The 11,929-nt window shown below is 40.6% G+C and overlaps 9 non-coding genes across 9 annotated transcripts; all 9 read right to left on the reverse strand.

Annotated features, from left to right (window-relative positions):
* Positions 1-7,061: 7,061 nt before the first annotated feature.
* Positions 7,062-7,133, reverse strand: trnaq-cug (transfer RNA glutamine (anticodon CUG)). Its single transcript has one exon. It is a non-coding gene; the product is annotated as a tRNA-Gln (tRNA).
* A 406-nt stretch (positions 7,134-7,539) lies between these two features.
* trnaq-cug (transfer RNA glutamine (anticodon CUG)) lies at positions 7,540-7,611 on the reverse strand. The gene has a single exon. It is a non-coding gene; the product is annotated as a tRNA-Gln (tRNA).
* A 967-nt stretch (positions 7,612-8,578) lies between these two features.
* trnap-agg (transfer RNA proline (anticodon AGG)) lies at positions 8,579-8,650 on the reverse strand. Its single transcript has one exon. It is a non-coding gene; the product is annotated as a tRNA-Pro (tRNA).
* A 481-nt stretch (positions 8,651-9,131) lies between these two features.
* trnap-agg (transfer RNA proline (anticodon AGG)) lies at positions 9,132-9,203 on the reverse strand. Its single transcript has one exon. It is a non-coding gene; the product is annotated as a tRNA-Pro (tRNA).
* A 395-nt stretch (positions 9,204-9,598) lies between these two features.
* trnaq-cug (transfer RNA glutamine (anticodon CUG)) lies at positions 9,599-9,670 on the reverse strand. The gene has a single exon. It is a non-coding gene; the product is annotated as a tRNA-Gln (tRNA).
* Positions 9,671-10,128: 458 nt separating this feature from the next.
* trnap-agg (transfer RNA proline (anticodon AGG)) lies at positions 10,129-10,200 on the reverse strand. Its single transcript has one exon. It is a non-coding gene; the product is annotated as a tRNA-Pro (tRNA).
* Positions 10,201-10,692: 492 nt separating this feature from the next.
* On the reverse strand, positions 10,693-10,764 carry trnaq-cug (transfer RNA glutamine (anticodon CUG)). The gene has a single exon. It is a non-coding gene; the product is annotated as a tRNA-Gln (tRNA).
* Positions 10,765-10,831: 67 nt separating this feature from the next.
* trnap-agg (transfer RNA proline (anticodon AGG)) lies at positions 10,832-10,903 on the reverse strand. The gene has a single exon. It is a non-coding gene; the product is annotated as a tRNA-Pro (tRNA).
* A 408-nt stretch (positions 10,904-11,311) lies between these two features.
* On the reverse strand, positions 11,312-11,383 carry trnaq-cug (transfer RNA glutamine (anticodon CUG)). The gene has a single exon. It is a non-coding gene; the product is annotated as a tRNA-Gln (tRNA).
* Between the last annotated feature and the right edge of the window lie 546 nt (positions 11,384-11,929).

The raw sequence follows: 11,929 nt of genomic DNA on the forward strand, positions 1-11,929 counted from the left end.
CCTAATGATCTGAGTGGTCTGTTAGGTTTATATTCAGTGAACATATCTGCAATATATTTTGGTCCTAGGTCATTGAGTGATTTATAAATGAGTAAAAGTACTTTAAAATCCTAAATGTAACTGGAAGTCAGTGTAAGGACCTGAGGACTGGTGTGATATGCTCAGATTTTCTGGTTCTAGTCAGAATCCTTGCAGCAGTGTTCTGGATGAGCTGCAGCTGTCTAATGGTCTTTTTGGGAAGGCCAGTGAGGAGCCCATTACAATAGTCCACCCTGCTGGTGATAAAGGCATGAACAAGTTTCTCCAAGTCTTGGCTGGAAACAAAACATCTAATTCTTGCAATGTTTTTATAGATGATATGATGCTGATTAATTACTGCTTTGACATGACTACTGAAACTAAGATCTGTCTCGAGAATCACACCAAGATTCCTGACTTGATTTTTAGTTGTTTGACCCCTAGAGTCAAGGTATGCATTCACCTTGAAAACTTAATTTGACTTTTATTTGACTTAGTTGGAGCATATACAGGTTAAACAAGAGCGGTGCAAGAATTGAGCCTTGTGGGACTTATGCTCTCCTATACTCACATAATAGCCTCTCCCTTCAAGTATGACCTGAACCATTTGAGTACCATCCCAGAAAGCCCGAACCAGTTTTCCAGTCTCTCTAGTAGTATGTTATGATCGAGAGTGTCAAATGCAGCACTGAGATCTAGTAATATGATGTCAATATGATCCAGCACTGATGTTTAGTTAGAATTTAAGCGAAAATAATTTATTACCTTAATGAGTGCTGTCTCTGTGCTGTGATGCAGTCGGCAAATCAGATTGAAAATTGTCCAGGTATCCATTTGAGTTTAAGTATTTGTTCATCTGATTAAAAACTACCTTTTCTATGATAACGGGTGTTATCAAGATTGCTTTTTTTCAGGAGGGGCTTAACAAATGCAGTTTTTAGGGAGTTTGGAAATGTCCCAGAAAGAAGTGAGGCATTCACCACTTCTAAGAGATCTTCTTCTAAACAGTTAAGCATACTTAAAAAAAAAAAAAGATGTGGGATGTGTGTCAAGATAGCAGGTTGACGATTTTAAGTGATGCACTATTTCTTCCAAAACATTGCTTCAAAAATAGACATAGTATCTTTTTGATATTGCGGCCAAATCTGTCTGACCTCTGCATTGCTTGAGGATGTGCCAATCGCCTTCCTGATATTAATGATCTTCTCATAAAAGAAGGACGAAAACTCATTGCATTTGCTGTCTGATAGCATATAACTGGGAATCTGACTTTGGGGGTTTGTCAGTCTCTCAACAGTGGAAAAAAAGAGTGCAAGTGTTGTTTAAGTTACTGTTTAAAAGGTTTGAGAAGAAATTCTGTCTAGCTGTGGCTAGTTTCACATTAAAAGCATGAAGGCTGTCTTTATAGATACTTTAGTGAGTTTCAAGTTTCGTCTTCCGCCACATCCACTCGGCTTTTCTACATTGTCTTTTCATAGTCTGAGCTGAGTTGAGAGTGTTCTCGGTGGAAACATAGGCACTGAGCTTCCACTGATTGCATGGAGCTTGTCTCCGAAAATCGGCGAAACCCAAAACTACATTTCATGACACAATAACAGTAATTAATTTCACGCGCGAATGAAGCGTATAAACTAAAAATTTACATGCGTCCAACTACGCGCAATTTATTCTCGCAGGTTGTTTCTGGTGTGAACGTACAGTTATGTGTTAAGTACGTTGGATAAATAGCTACAATTGTTTTCTGGAGCCTTGAATTGAACACCTTTCTATGGCATAAAGTGATGAACAGCTATCACATGAAAGGTGATGTTTTATATTACACTGTCAGACCTTACTGGGTTTTTTTACAGTAAAATACTGGCAACAAATAAATAATTAATTTCACGCGCGAATGAAGCGTATAAACTAAAAATTTACATGCGTCCAACTACGCGCAATTTATTCTCGCAGGTTGTTTCTGGTGTGAACGTACAGTTATGTGTTAAGTACGTTGGATAAATAGCTACAATTGTTTTCTGGAGCCTTGAATTGAACACCTTTCTATGGCATAAAGTGATGAACAGCTATCACATGAAAGGTGATGTTTTATATTACACTGTCAGACCTTACTGGGTTTTTTTACAGTAAAATACTGGCAACACTGTTGCCAGCTAGTTGCTGTAATGAATCTTTAACAGTGACTAACTGGCAACAATGTTGCTAGTATTTTACTGTAACTGAAACATTACGGTGACTAACTGGCAACAGTGTTGCCAGTTATATACTGTAAATAAAGAATTACTGTGAATAACTGGCAGGAGTGTTGGCAGTTATTTACTGTAATTACACAAAACCACTCAGTATAATACTGCATATAAATTTACTGTATATAATATTTGTTTAACACCAGAATGACAATATTTTATTTATTTATTTATATAAGAGAATGCATATAAAATGTTCATACAAATATATTTTATTAATTTTGGAAAAACAAATAAATAACATGAAATATATCACAAAATTAAACAAATCAGAACATATACTAAAATGAAAACAAAAACAAAAAACAACCACATTATCTATAGAATTGGCTAAATAACATCTTACAACATCAGTAAAAATTATAAACAAAATATAAGTATTCTTATTTCCTTAACAATATAATAACAAAAGTAAAATAAATAAACAACAACGCCAGTCTATTTTAGTAACTTAATTAATCAAGCATATTTTCAATAAAAGCAAATGAATGAAATCAATATTTACAATAAAATTATAACCAAATATAAATAATGTTTTCTTTCTTTACAATATTACACACACACACAAAATATGTAGTGACAAAATATAATACTCAGTCACCATTGACCCACATGTTGTTCCAAACCTGTAATTATTCAACAAAAATGAAATGACCAGTTTATGTCTTTATAATGAAAGTCTTAAGAAATACTGCTTTTGCTTACTTAATTAGATGTTTTCTATTCAGATTCGGTAAGGCTCTGCAGAAATGTATGGACATGTGGATTCACATTTTGAACCTTTCTTTTAACTGTAGACCCAGTTTTGCAGCTGAAAAAAAAAATGAAAAAGAAAAACATATATATATATATATATATATATATATATATATATATATATATATATATATATATATATATATATACCTGTATTATGAGAACCAAGTACAACAACAAATACATATTGACAAAAAAGATGTTTATTAAATAAAACCATGATTGGACATAATGGTTTTTAACACTTACCTTTGAATAAGCTCAATTGTGGCACTGGCTGACTCCTGGTACTCAATATTAAAAAAATAAAAGCAACCAAAAAGCACAGAGAGTGCTGCAGCAAAATCCAGCTTCTCTTCAATGCCATGTTTCACTTTCCCCTCAATGCTGACCATCCACAAAAAAGTCACCATGAAAACTGCAAAGAAACATATAGGTTGTTTACTATATATTTTATGCTTACCAAGCATGATGAGCCTTGGTGTGGCTGGTAGGGTTTGCTCAGTCTCTATTGACATCTTGGTGGAAGTTTCCTTGAAAACAACATAAAAAAAATAAAAAATAAAAAAAAGATTACTCAGCAAAAATGTAGCAATGTTCCCTTTAAAAGGGTTTATTTTAATAGTTTTATTTAATTATTTAAATAAAAATTAGTGCATTAAAGGGAGTGAGCTAACTTTTCTACCATCTCATATGAATTGGAAGTGGAAGCACATCTCTGAAAAATTACAAGCCACACATGCACACCCTAGGACCTGACAGTCGAGGTTCGCCTGTGGATGCCTATGTATAACTTTTCTTGTTTTTGTGGCTGCCTGTGATTTCTGTGCATATGAAGACCTAAACGAGGAAAATGTCTTAAATGTACAAGGGCATTTCTGCATTCCACAGGCAAAATTTGCTCTATGTTGGTGTCTTTTTATATGCATAAAAAACACTAAGCTGGTGGAAAGGCACATTGCACAGTTTGCATCTGTACATTGTGGCAAATGTTGACTAACCAATTAAATGAATAAATTAAACATTACTAAATAAATAAACAATCTGAGTTGGTACATTTTTTTATCAATTAAATATGTTGCAACACCAAGAGATGTCACTCAAAGTTTTGAGGAGAGGCTCAAAACTCAGCTAACCATATAGCATTCTGGAAACAAAGGAAATAAAAACGATTTAACTTCACATAAAGTATTCTAGGAACCTCACTTATATTTGAACAGTTTACTTACTCCTTGTGTAAGGTTCCATTTTAAGGCTTAAAACGTGAAAACGTTGCAACTGGTTGACTAACGATGCAAGCTGAAAAGTAAACAAATGACTTGACCTCCAGGCTGCCTTAAAGAGGCAACACCTTCACTTTTAGGATAAGGCAGTCAGTGCGTGTGTATGTGTGTGTTAATGCATATTGCATAAATCTTTGGTTTCTGCCTGAATATGTGTACACTTCACAATATAATGTGACGTAATGCACTCGAGTAGTGTCGGAGGACAGTAATTTACTGATTAATGTTACAGTTGGTACCTGTAATGGGTACATAGAGTAATTTACTGTAATTTATTATTTGAGCTGCATAAATTCTTAAAGATGCACCTCATATTACAGTAAGATATTGTTCCCAGAAGATACAGCAAAACACTGGCTATTTTACAGTTATTTAGATTCAGAAAAAAGTATCATCAGCAAATTTGAGTGGAGTGGAGCTGTGGGGAAGACATGCAGTCATGTCAATTCAAGTCACCTTTATTTATATAGCGCCTTTAACAAAATACATTGCGTCAAAGCAACTGAACAACATTCATTAGGAAAACAGTGTCAATAATGCAAAATGATAGTTAAAGGCAGTTCATCATTGAATTCAGTGATGTCATCTCTGTTCAGTTAAATAGTGTCTGTGCATTTATTTGCAATCAAGTCAACGATATCGCTGTAGATGAAGTGTCCCCAACTAAGCAAGCCAGAGGCGAGGGCGGCAAGGAACCAAAACTCCATCTGTGACAGAATGGAGAAAAAACCTTGGGAGAAACCAGGCTCAGTTGGGGGGCCAGTTCTCCTCTGACCAGACGAAACCAGCATTTCAATTCCAGGCTGCAGCAAAGTCAGATTGTGCAGAAGAATCATCTGTTTCCTGTGGTCTTGTCCTGGTGGTCGTCTGAGACAAGGTTTTTACCAGGGATCTGTATCTGGGGCTCTAGTTGTCCTGGTCTCCGCTGTCTTTCAGGGCAGTAGAGGTCCTTTCTAGGTGCTGATCCACCATCTGGTCTGTATACGTACTGGATCTGGGTGACTGCAGTGACCCTCTGATCTGGATACAGACTGGATCTGGTGGCTACGGTGACCTCAGAATAAGAGAGAAACAGACAGATATTAGCGTAGATACCATTATTCTAATGATGTAGCAAGTACATCGGGTGTTATGGGAAGTGTTCCCGGTTCCGAGTGAAGAGTGAATAGTTTAGACTGAGGTATATGACTTTAGAGGCAAGATTGATGAGGACTATAGCGTTGAAATCTGAGCTATAGTGGACAAATAGCAGCCTTACATAGTTCCCTTGTTGAGATTAATATGCGTTAGAGAAGAGTGCAATGTAATTCAGTCCGTTGCTAGTGGGGTGAAAGGTGGTGATGATTAAAAAGACCCACGGCTGAGGGTGGCCCCCGGCGATCTCAACCATTTGGCTGAGTCCAACCTAAAAAGACAATCAGAACAGTTGATAGGCCCCTGCTGCATGTCAACACAAATGCTTATCATTTTCAAATTTTTAAGCCTTGCCACTTGCCAATTTAAACATTCAAAAGAGTTTAAAGCATTCACACACAAGACATGGAAAAATCAACTGAGTAGCTGGTTACTCACGTTGTGTTCGGTGCACATGCAGAGAGCTGTGTCGCAAATACAGAAACACTGAACTGAGCTCTCCTTTGCAAAGTTCTCCTTCAAATTCCCCTGCACCTCAATGAACAAATTCAAATCGCAGTTTAAACAAACAGTAAAGGATACAAAAGAGCCCAATTCAGGACCCGCTGTGTTTCTGCTGTTCACACTAACAAATTTGGAACAAACACAAACACTTGCACAACTCCGTTGATAGACAACTCTGTCCATCCACTGGTCCCTTAATGCTGTTTTTAATTGGTAATCTGTGCAGGGTTGTCTTGCCCTGGCAACCAAAAACACACTTCTTTTGTGACATTTCGCAACGCTCTCGCTCTGATCAGTGAAGTCTGTTGTGCTCTCAGTGCTCTGCTATACGGGAGCACGCGCTCTTCCGGCAGAAGTGCCCTTATAAGGAAATTCCGCTCCATCAAACGTCAAACAGAGCCATACTCGAAAAAAACTTTCCGAAACTTGTGACAATGATGAGGGCAGGGAAATAAATTGCCTCCTTAAGAGCTGTGAGAGGGCATTAAGTGTAAAATCCACATTTGCAACTCATATCTCAAGAACACACAAAAATAGTCCACCTGAGCTTCTTCATGAAGCAATTTTTGCAAGCCCACCACAACATATGTGTCAGCCTTGTACATCTCAAGATGAAAGTGAGGGGCCTGAGCCATGAGAGGTCTTTGAAAGTGTAGATGAATATTTTTTTCTAAAAAGTTTGACTGTTTTATTTGAAACTGCAAGCAAAGCTTCTTTTACATTCATATGTAATTCATACCATCATTGAAGAAGTCCAAGGAATTCATGATCTGGCCCAGGCAAATTTCTACGCAAATCTTAAGCACAGATTGTCAGAACCTTGGGTGTCTAGTGATGCAATAATTAATTTTATTGAAGACCTCAAAAAGAATGACATAGTTAAGGCAGGCAATTCTTGCGTACAAATAAATGTGAACATTTCACATGTGACCTCTCGCACCCTAAGCGAGACACCTGTCTTGTCAATTTAGTTCCTGCTCAGTTTTATGTGAGTTCTAGATTGTTAGGAGGCCGTTGTTAAAGCAGGCCACTGTACCAATACATTTTAAGACACACTGCCACAGAGAAAGTTGTGACATACCCCAAGCTCCTCCTTGCCAAGCACTGCCAGACAGACTCTCGAAGGTTCCACCGAGATTTGAACTCGGATCGCTGGATTCAGAGTCCAGAGTGCTAACCGTTACACCATGGAACCTACAGTGTCTGCACACCTGTTTGAAGTGTAGAAAACACTAAAGGAGGCTCTGCGAACAGCAACTAACCAGCAAGCATCAGAACGTTCTGGGATTTGAACTCGGGCCCACTTGGTCTCTTCAGCAATAAAAGAAAAAAAAACAAACCCCAACTCCAACTAGCCCTCAGATGCTCCTGCAACTAGCAAACGCAAGATGAAGGCTCACAGGTCCGTGAAGCGATCCAAGAATCTATTTTTTGCCATATCTCCACTGCTTGGGCTGCATTCCTAAACCAATGATTAGAAAAATGTCAAGTCAAAGTTTAAAGTGCAGATGAAGAACTAAGAAGAGCAGCGAGAACTGGGCATGAAAACATGCAGACGCAGCTTTAGTCTTAATTGACAGCAGCATATGTTGGACTCTTGAAGGTTCCACCGAGATTTGAACTCGGATCGCTGGATTCAGAGTCCAGAGTGCTAACCATTACACCATGGAACCTACAGTGTCTGCACATCTGTTTGAAGTGTAGAAAACACTCAAGGAGGCTCAGCAAACAGCAACTAACCAGCAAGCATCAGAACGGTCTGGGATTTGAACTCGGGCCCACTTGGTCCCGTTCAGCAATAAAAGAAAAAAAACAAACCCCAACTCCAACAGGCCCTCAGATGCTCCTGCAACTAGCAAACGCAAAATGAAGGCTCACAGGTCCGTGAAGCGATCCAAGAATCTATTTTTTGCCATATCTCCACTGCTTGGGCTGCATTCCTAAACCAATGATTAGAAAAATGTCAAGTCAAAGTTTAAACTGCAGATGAAGAACTAAGAAGAGCAGCGAGAAGTGGGTATGAAAACATGCAGACGCAGCTTTAGTCTTAATTGAATGTGGCATACGTTTGGCCCAGGAATGGCAGAATAGACTGAAACTGCTCAAGAAAAGATGCTGTAAAGACAGAAGAGGGCTCGTCCGGGATTTGAACCCGGGACCTCTCGCACCCTAAGCGAGAATCTACAGTGTCTGCACATCTGTTTGAAGTGTAGAAAACACTCAAGGAGGCTCTGCGAACAGCAACTAACCAGCAAGCATCAGAATGTTCTGGGATTTGAACTCGGGCCCACTTGCTCCCGTACAGCAATAAAAGAAAAAAAAACAAACCCCAACTCCAACAAGCCCTCAGATGCTCCTGCAACTAGCAAACGCAAGATGAAGGCTCACAGGGCCGTGAAGCGATCCAAGAATCTATTTTTTGCCATATCTCCACTGCTTGGGCTGCATTCCTAAACCAATGATTACAAAAATGTCAAGTCAAAGTTTAAACTGCAGATGAAAACTGAGAAGAGCAGCGAGAAGTGGGTATGAAAACATGCAGACGCAGCTTTAGTCTTAATTGACAGTGGCATACGTTTGGCCCAGGAATGGCAGAATAGACTGAAACTGCTCAAGAAAAGATGCTGTAAAGACAGAAGAGGGCACGTCCGGGATTTGAACCCGGGACCTCTCGCACCCTAAGCGAGAATCATACCCCTAGACCAACAAGCCACAAATTGCTGTTCAGTGGAGGTCACTTCGCCACGTACTTCACTCTGCTCGATGCTACGGTCGCTCCAACATCCTGCCTCTGTAGCTGACAAGGGCAGAAACAGAGCTTATGCACTGACCAGATTTCTGAGAAACTCAATTTTTACGTACCAGCTCTACAAAACAAACCCCAACTCCAACAAGCCCTCAGATGCTCCTGCAACTAGCAAACGCAAGATGAAGGCTCACAGGTCCGTGAAGCGATCCAAGAATCTATTTTTTGCCATATCTCCACTGCTTGGGCTGCATTCCTAAACCAATGATTAGAAAAATGTCAAGTCAAAGTTTAAACTGCAGATGAAGAACTAAGAAGAGCAGCGAGAAGTGGGTATGAAAACATGCAGACGCAGCTTCAGTCTTAATTGACAGTGGCATACGTTTGGCCCAGGAATGGCAGAATAGACTGAAACTGCTCAAGAAAAGATGCTGTAAAGACAGAAGAGGGCTCTTCCGGGATTTGAACCCGGGACCTCTCGCACCCTAAGCGAGAATCATACCCCTAGACCAACGAGCCACAGATTGCTGTTCAGTGGAGGTCACTTCGCCACGTACTTCAATCTGCTCGATGCTACGGTCGCTCCAACATCCTTCCTCTGTAGCTGACAAGGGCAGACATAGAAATCATGCACTGACCAGATTTCTGAGAAACTCAATTTTTACGTAACAGCTCTAGCTTGGCCTGCCTTCGTAGAATAATGTTGATTAAAATACCAAACGACAAAACACATGAGCTGAATTTAACAGCAGAAACCAACATCGTGGCAGTGACACAACAACAATGATTAGAAAAATGTCAAGTCAAAGTTTAAACTGCAGATGAAGAACTAAGAAGAGCAGCGAGAACTGGGCATGAAAACATGCAGACGCAGCTTTAGTCTTAATTGACAGCAGCATATGTTGGACTCTTGAAGGTTCCACCGAGATTTGAACTCGGATCGCTGGATTCAGAGTCCAGAGTGCTAACCATTACACCATGGAACCTACAGTGTCTGCACATCTGTTTGAAGTGCAGAAAACACTCAAGGAGGCTCAGCGAAGAGCAACTAACCAGCAAGCATCAGAACGGTCTGGGATTTGAACTCGGGCCCACTTGGTCCCGTTCAGCAATAAAAGAAAAAAAACAAACCCCAACTCCAACAAGCCCTCAGATGCTCCTGCAACTAGCAAACGCAAGATGAAGGCTCACAGGTCCGTGAAGCGATCCAAGAATCTATTTTTTGCCATATCTCCACTGCTTGGGCTGCATTCCTAAACCAATGATTAGAAAAATGTCAAGTCAAAGTTTAAACTGCAGATGAAGAACTAAGAAGAGCAGCGAGAAGTGGGTATGAAAACATGCAGACGCAGCTTTAGTCTTAATTGACAGTGGCATACATTTGGCCCAGGAATGGCAGAATAGACTGAAACTGCTCAAGAAAAGATGCTGTAAAGACAGAAGAGGGCTCGTCCGGGATTTGAACCCGGGACCTCTCGCACCCTAAGCGAGAATCATACCCCTAGACCAACGAGCCACAGATTGCTGTTCAGTGGAGGTCACTTCGCCACGTACTTCAGTCTGCTCGATGCTACGGTCGCTCCAACATCCTGCCTCTGTAGCTGACAAGGGCAGACATAGAACTCATGCACTGACCAGATTTCTGAGAAACTCAATTTTTACGTACCAGCTCTAGCTTGGCCTGCCTTCGTAGAATAATGTTGATTAAAATACCAAACGACAAAACACATGAGCTGAATTTAACAGCAGAAACCAACATCGTGGCAGTGAAACACAAATCTTGCCGATGAGAAGCTTTCTGAGGTCTGTAATGCTTCTTCACAGAGTGTCAGGTGACACCTGTCTTGTCAATTTAGTTCCTGCTCAGTTTTATGTGAGTTCTAGATTGTTAGGAGGCCATTGTTAAAGCAGGCCACTGTACCAATACATTTTAAGACACACTGCCACAGAGAAAGTTGTGACATACCCCAAGCTCCTCCTTGCCAAGCACTGCCAGACAGACTCTCGAAGGTTCCACCGAGATTTGAACTCGGATCGCTGGATTCAGAGTCCAGAGTGCTAACCGTTACACCATGGAACCTACAGTGTCTGCACATCTGTTTGAAGTGTAGAAACTGCTCAAGAAAAGATGCTGTAAAGACAGAAGAGGGCTCTTCCGGGATTTGAACCCGGGACCTCTCGCACCCTAAGCGAGAATCATACCCCTAGACCAACGAGCCACAGATTGGCTCTGTAGCTGACAAGGGCAGACATAGAACTCATGCACTGACCAGATTTCTGAGAAACTCAATTTTTACGTACCAGCTCTAGCTTGGCCTGCCTTCGTAGAATAATGTTGATTAAAATACCAAACGACAAAACACATGAGCTGAATTTAACAGCAGAAACCAATATCGTGGCAGTGACACACAAATCTTGCCGATGAGAAGCTTTCTGAGGTCTGTAATGCTTCTTCACAGAGTGTCAGGTGACACCTGTCTTGTCAATTTAGTTCCTGCTCAGTTTTATGTGAGTTCTAGATTGTTAGGAGGCCATTGTACCAATACATTTTAAGACACACTGCCACAGAGAAAGTTGTGACATACCCCAAGCTCCTCCTTGCCAAGCACTGCCAGACAGACTCTCGAAGGTTCCACCGAGATTTGAACTCGGATCGCTGGATTCAGAGTCCAGAGTGCTAACCGTTACACCATGGAACCTACAGTGTCTGCACATCTGTTTGAAGTGTAGAAAACACTCAAGGAGGCTCTGCGAACAGCAACTAACCAGCAAGCATCAGAACGTTCTGGGATTTGAACTCGGGCCCACTTGGTCTCTTCAGCAATAAAAGAAAAAAAAACAAACCCCAACTCCAACTAGCCCTCAGATGCTCCTGCAACTAGCAAACGCAAGATGAAGGCTCACAGGTCCGTGAAGCGATCCAAGAATCTATTTTTTGCCATATCTCCACTGCTTGGGCTGCATTCCTAAAGCAATGATTAGAAAAATGTCAAGTCAAAGTTTAAACTGCAGATGAAGAACTAAGAAGAGCAGCGAGAACTGGGCATGAAAACATGCAGATGCAGCTTCAGTCTTAATTGACAGCAGCATATGTTGGACTCTTGAAGGTTCCACCGAGATTTGAACTCGGATCGCTGGATTCAGAGTCCAGAGTGCTAACCGTTACACCATGGAACCTACAGTGTCTGCACATCTGTTTGAAGTGTAGAAAACACTCAAGGAGGCTCAGCGAACAGCAACTAACC

Source organism: Carassius gibelio, chromosome B3 (assembly GCF_023724105.1).
Source record: "Carassius gibelio isolate Cgi1373 ecotype wild population from Czech Republic chromosome B3, carGib1.2-hapl.c, whole genome shotgun sequence".
Lineage (NCBI taxonomy): Eukaryota > Metazoa > Chordata > Actinopteri > Cypriniformes > Cyprinidae > Carassius > Carassius gibelio.